The sequence below is a fragment of the Pteronotus mesoamericanus genome, unplaced genomic scaffold (genome assembly GCF_021234165.1).
Source record: "Pteronotus mesoamericanus isolate MK-2021 breed Mesoamerican mustached bat unplaced genomic scaffold, CSHL_Meso_final contig_65, whole genome shotgun sequence".
NCBI lineage: Eukaryota > Metazoa > Chordata > Mammalia > Chiroptera > Mormoopidae > Pteronotus > Pteronotus mesoamericanus.
In genome coordinates, this window is record NW_026555228.1 from 2492142 (window position 1) to 2499220 (window position 7079).

Here is a 7079-nt window from a genome sequence, read left to right on the forward strand (position 1 = left end):
GCCCCTCCCTTTCAAAGCTTCAGATTTTGACCTCTTACTGGTTTACTTTCTGCTCAGGCCCATTCAGAGAAACGGCAGGGAAGGGTAGTTGGAAGAGTGAGTCTATTTACTATGGCACAACTGCTCTGTCAAATTTAAGGAGACAAATTCAGCAAATTATACTAGCCTTCTGATTAGCTTATGCTGACAGGTACAAAGTTATCACTGGTGTGGAATACACTTTATGACCAAACGTACTCACTGCTTGAATCCTGAATATGATTAGCTTGATTATTAATCTTTCTTCTTCCAAAAAATAAAAAAAAAAACTTTTGTAGGGAAATTCCTTTACAGACTTTCCTCATCTTTTGAGATTATATAATTCCAAACAGAACTTTAAGTAAACTCCTATTAATCTTTTTATAAAACATTTCTCATATGATTGTGGCTTAAGTAATACAAGCATTATGGAGGTTGCTCGTACTGTCACAAATATCCTAATTCTCCTCTCTTTCCTAGCATGCCGGAGGATTTTACTCCTCTACTGCCCTGAAAGTAGGTGTGGCCAGGTGACTAGCATTAGTTGAAAAAAGGAGAGGATCCCTGGCCAGGTAGTTCAGTTGGTTAGAGTGCCATTCCTGCACAAAAAAAATTATTGTGGATCATTTCCTGGTCAGGTCAGGGCACATTGCCTGGGTTATGTGTTTGATCCCCGGTTGGGGTGCATATGGGAGACAACCCATCTCTCTCTCTCTCTCTCTCTCTCTCTCTCTCTCTCATCTCCTTTCTCTCTATCTACGTTCCTCTCTCTCTAATATCAATAAACGTATCCTTGGGTGAGGATTACAAAAAAAAAGATGAGAGGGGATTCTTTCAGATTCAGTGTGTAATATTGCACTTCCCCTTTGCTTACCTTATTTATTATGGAAGACTGTTCAGGTGGATCTTGCATCAGCCTGGGTCCCCAAGTGACTGTAATGAGCATAAACCTATACAAATGTCAGACATATGAGAGACAACAAGGTTTTTGGTGGGTGGAGCCCTGAGATTTTGGAGGCTGTGTGTTATTGTAGCACAACCTAGTTTCTAATTACTGATCCATACTTGATACTTGATGGAGTTTGTACAACTCAGAAAAGTTCATAGAATTTTCCAATGAAGTGTGTGTATGTGTAAGACAGATACAAAGAAACGAAAGTACTTTGAAGGTGGTTGGAAGTCTGGAGACCTAGCTTGGCTTCTCCTTCCCTCCCTGTGTATACCCGAAACACCCTCTCAGAATCTTATCTGAAGACAGCTTGAAAAACATTATCAAAGACCCCTAAATGAAGAGTGACAAATTCTCATGGTGAGTTTAATGCTTTCTTTTTATCCAGCAGCAAGGTGAAAAATCCACTCCATGATCCCTAAATAACAAGCTAAATAAAACAAATTATAATCAGGCAAATGAAATAAAAACTAAAACAATGAGGGTCTTTTCCCAGCAAATGTATCATAATCACACACACACATGGGTTCAGTATGAAGACAGGGTTATGTGTTTGTATTACCACATGCAGCAGAATGTGGAGAACTGGAATGACTCTCAGTATGGGCACTGGGAGATGCATATTAGCTTGTCCTGGCCTGGGTGTGCTTTTGTCTTCTCACCTGGTTCCTCAGCCCCATGTCAGCTCTACTGTCAGCTTAGCGACTACATTTAAGTCAAAACTCAAGGTCTTGATGCTTTCAGGTATCCTTAAATGTTATAGTGTCCTAGTCCTTTGAGAACCTGAATTAAACCACAGACTCCAGGAAAAAAAAAACACATATGCACTTAATGTGTGCATTAAATTGCAGGAGTTTCCCTGCAATTTATAGATCTCCAAAGTTTCCCAGAATGAATTTGGCCTCTTGAAGATGTGTATGTTCCTGTATTTGGTTAAAATGTGTGTGAAATAAGAACACTATATTTAATAGTTTCACATATCAGTTAATATTTCAAGAGCATCTTAAATGGTACAATTCCTTAATTTCATATTTTTTTATTGTAATAGAACATATATAAAATGCAATTTACTATTTAAGTACACAGTTCGGTGGCATTAAGTATATTCATATTGTTGTGCAACTACCACTAACGTCCATCTTAAGAACTTCATCTTCCCAGGCTGGAACTCTATAGCCATTAAATACTAACTCCTCATTTCCCCGCTCCCCTAGCTCCTACCAGCCACCATCCCACTTTCTGTCTCTATGAATTTGACCCCTTCATGTGTATCATATAAGTGGAAACATACAGCATTTGTCCCTTTATGACTGACGTATTTCACTTAGCGTTAATGTCTTCAAGATTCGCCCTAATGTAGCAGGTGTCAGAATTTCCTTCCTTTTTAAGGCTGAATAATATTCCATTGAGTATATATAAGGCACATTTTGTTTATCCATACATCCACTGGTAGACATTTGGGTTGCTTCCACCTTTTAGCTATCGTGAATCCTGCTGCTATGAACATGGGGGGTACAAATATCTATTCAAGTCTCTGTTTCCCATTCTTTTGAGTATATACACAGAAGTCAACTTGCTGGAATATACAATAATTCTATTGTTAATTTTTTAGGAACTTCCACGCTGCTTTCCATAGCAGCTTCACCCTTTTACATTCCCACTAGCAGTACACAGAGCTCCAATTTCTTTGTGTGCTGGCAAACGCTTGTTATATTCTGTGTTGTTGTTGTTTTTAATAATAGCCCTCTTTAATGGGTATGAAGTGGTATCACATTGTGGTTTTGATTTGCATTTCCTTAATAGTTAGTGATGTTGAGCACCTTTTCATATTTGTAGTCACCATTTCTATACCTTTGGGGAAATGCCTATTCAAGTCATTTGCCAATTTTTAATTGGGATTTTTGCTGTTGAGTTGTAGAAATTCTTCATGTATTCTGGATATCCCTTTATCAGATGATTTGCAAGTATTTTCTTCTACTTTGCGGGTTGCCTTTTCACTTTGTTGATAGTGTCCTTCGATGCACAAATGTTAAATTTTGATGTAGTCCAATTTATCTATTTTTTTTCAGTGTTGTATATAAGAAATCATGGCCAAATCTAATATTATGAAGTTTTTCTCCCATGTTTTCTTCCAAGAGCTTTACAGTTTTAGCTGTTATAAGTCTGATCCACTTAAGTTAATTTTTGTTTATGATGCAGGATAAAGGTTTATCTTCATTCTTTTGCATATGAATATCTGGTCTTCCCAATAGCATTTGTTGAAAAGACTTTTTCCCATTGAATGGTATTGGCACTCTTCAGAATTCATTTGACTATATATGCAAAAATTTATTTCTGAGCTCTCTATTTAATTCCTTTGATCTATATATCTGTCTTTATGCCAGTACCACACTGTTTTGTTTCTGTATCTTTGTAAGAAGTTTTGAAATCAGGAAGTGTAAGACTTCCAAATTTGTTCCTCTTTTTCGAGATTGTTTTGGCTATTTAGAGTCCTTTGAGATTCCATATTAATTTTAGGATGAAGTTTTCTATTCCTGCAAAAAACATTGGTGAACTTTTGATAGGTATTACATTGAATCTGTACATCACTTTGGTAGTATGGACATCTTAACAATATCGGATCTTCCAATCCATGAACACAAGGTGTCTTTCCATTTATTTGTGTCTTCTTTAATTTCTTTCTGCAATGTTTTTTAATTAGCAATAATCACGCCTTGGATAAACCTCATTGGCTATGATAATGGCACTACACAAAGCTCTTTCTGCAATGTTTTATTGTTTTCATTGTAAGTGTTTTACCTCCTTGGGTAAGTTTATTCCTAAGTGTTTTATTCTTTTTTATGCTATTATAAATGGATTTTTAAAAATTTTCTTTTTGGATTATTGTTAGTATATAGAAACACAATTTATTTTTTGCATGCTGATTTTATATTGGACAACCAGCTGAATTAATTTATTAATTCCAACAATTTTAGAATGTTTAGAGTTTTTTATATATAAGATAAGGTCATCTGTGAAGAGATAGTTCTCCCTTTCTAATGGACAACTTTTTCTTTTATTTTGGATGTATTTTATTTCTTTCTTGCTTAATTGCTCTGGCTAGAACTTCTAGTACTATGTTGAATAGAGGTGGTAAAAATGGGCATCCTTGTCTTGTTTCTGATGTAAGAGGAAAAGTTTTAGCCTTTTACCACTGAATATAATGTTAGCTATGTTTTTCAAATATATGACCTTTATTATGTTGAAATTATTTCTTTCTACTCCTAGTTATTTTTAGTGTTTTTATCATAAAAAGTGTGCTGAATTTTATCAAATGCTTTTCCTGCATTTTTTAATGAAAAAAGGTGTTTTTTCATTATTTTAATGAGGTAAGTTACATTGATTTCATATCTTTTTAGAACATTGGAGTAAAAATATTGTCAAATAAAATTTAAGCTAAAGAAAGCATTGATGTGTCAACTCACTGCTATCTGTGCATGTAAATGAAGACTCTCCATTCTTATTTCTGTGAAGTCCTCTTGATTCCCTAGGCTTCTGTCTTTTACTCCTCATTTTCCTTGTGGTATCCTCATGAAAATATATTTTGCAAGGGTAAAATTAATTACCTCTTGAGAAAGATGCAAATCTACAACCTTAGAGTCAAAGATGGTTAAAAGTGAAAATGACTTCAGAGTTTATTGTCTACTTGTCACAAAGACTCAGAGCTTGCTTTTTAGAAAAAATGTGCTATTGAAGTATATTTAAAAGGTCCAGGAATCATATCTCATTATGCATTTAAGGCTTGATACATACAAAGGAAAAGAGAGAAAAGTGATTCCATAGATGGGACTAGCTATGAGTAGAGTCAAAACTATTTAACTTCAACTGGAATATATCTTCTCAGTGTTACTTTTGTGGAAGCTATATGATTATTTTTATACATCAGTATGCTAATCAAAGAAGGACAATTTACTGGAAAAACTTTCACTTACAATATTTTACTGAGTCTTTAAAACAACCTAGTGAGGTAGTTATTATAATTCCCAATAGATGCATATAGGTCAAAAGAGTAATTACAAACTAGTGGCCAAACAGACATGTGGAGAATTCTAGAGAGAAGGGATATGATTACAGCTTGGGAAAGGAGTTAGAAGTTTAAGTTGTTATGTTGTACAGAAAACAAGGAAAATATAGATGCAAACAAAAGTTTTAAAAGAGATTTATTTGTATTAGCATTATAATGGAAATAACCATATGAAGTTATGACCTTACATAGAAAAAGCCATTATCACTGAAGTGACCTGATCTGAATGTCCCAATTTGGGCTTCTAATTTTATTTTCCATCAAAAGAGCATTTTGTGTCTCTCAGATTTTACATCTTGCTGGGGGGAAAAACAAAGTGGGTATGAAGTGTTTGTTTTTACCAGACAGTTGAGTCTATGAAAGGGTATGGGTCCATTATAAATACATGTAAAGTGTCCAGAGAAAGTTATAATAAAAATAAAAATGACAAGAATGGGGTATGTTTTATTCTACATTAAAGGGAGTATTGGTTTAAAAGGGTGTTTTGTACTTCTATTAAGCATGTGCTTATTTATAAAGCATCATTTGAGTTTTTCCTCTGTTTAGTAAAGAAGGCCAGATATAAGGAACTCTAAGTAAGCTGAACATTTTCAGAAAAAGTTAGAACTAGACCCAGAAAGATGGCCTGACTGGCTCTGATGGCCACACTCAATAACCAGATAAAAGAAGATATTTTTAAAAACCCCAAACAAGCCCCAGATTTAGACTCTAACATTGACCTCATGCTTATGAATGGGATTAGTCTTGATAACATGAGGTAGTTTCTGAAGTATTTGAAACAATAAGAAATAATATATTTTGCATTTAAAGGGTAACTATAATTACTTCCTATAATTATGAGGCCCACAGATGAGCAACCCCATTTGCTCTAGGAAAGTCAGCTATTAAAGTTGATGTGAAAAGGCTCCAGTATAGGGATGGATTCACCCTGCATTTAGGAAAAGATGAAGAAATGTAAATCTCTGAAAACAAAGCTAATAAAAATCAAAATGGAGAAAACTGGCCATTTGAAACAAGAAGCCAAAGAGATGGTTTGTAAATGAGATGCTGATATGCTAGGGGTTCCTCCTATTCTCATGAAGAAAATTCTAACTTATTTTGTTATGGTGGCTGAGCCAGGATCATGTTGCCAGAACCGAGACAGGGTGGGCTACATGGAGACCGTCTATTAAAAATGTAAAGATTTTGCCCTTGTGTCATCACTGCTGTTTGGGGGAGATGATGTTCTCACCATCCAAGAACTAGACCTTGTTGCGGGCAAGCCATCAAGGTGTGCATACCTGGATACTCAGTCTGAACTGCAAGCCAGCCTCTCTCCCTAAACCAGGTTCCCACCTTCCTTTGGAGGAATATCCCAAAGCAACAAGAATTTACTCTGGCAGGGATACCTATTGAAAGCAGGGGAATTAGGATTTCCTGAGGACATATGTCCCAGGTAAGCGCCTCCGAAGTGACTCTGACCCGCTCCTACTTGGGAGGAGCTACCTCTCCTTGTCAAGAACGTCACTTCCTACCAACCTAATTGCAAGGGCTTCTGCTTTTGCAGCAGTAAAGGTAACACTCTATGAAACAGCACAAAGTATATTTTTTCCAAAAGTAATTTTTCATGTGAACTTAAAGAATTTAAAATAGGCACATTGTGATTTAAGTAATTAAAGTGGGCTAATTAAATCATCTGACAGGCTATACTCCAAAGTCTCTAGTTTCTTGTGTAGATAAAATCATTCCACCAAATGCAGTTAAACTACTGAACGAGGTAACTATTGTCAATGGAAACAGTTAACTTGAAGAGAGATGTTTTGCATTTTATTAACCTGGGAATTAAGTAAAATGTATAAAGTGCCAGTGATTCAAATCAGCAAACTTTAATTTTTTTCCATAATACGCACATGCTAACAATGAAGAATAACTGTTAAGTCTCTTGTCAAATGCCATTGATCTCAGTACTGTGTTGGTCAGGATGCTGAGCCTACCCTCGCCCAGGGACAGAGGGCTATAAAATCAGGGTTAAAGATGTCTGCCCTGAGCACTGGCACGTATCCCCACACC

General features: G+C 35.7%; 1 pseudogene; it reads right to left on the reverse strand.

Moving 5' to 3' along the window:
* Positions 1-3602: 3602 nt before the first annotated feature.
* LOC129076996 (uncharacterized) lies at positions 3603-3725 on the reverse strand (annotated as a pseudogene).
* Positions 3726-7079: the final 3354 nt, after the last annotated feature.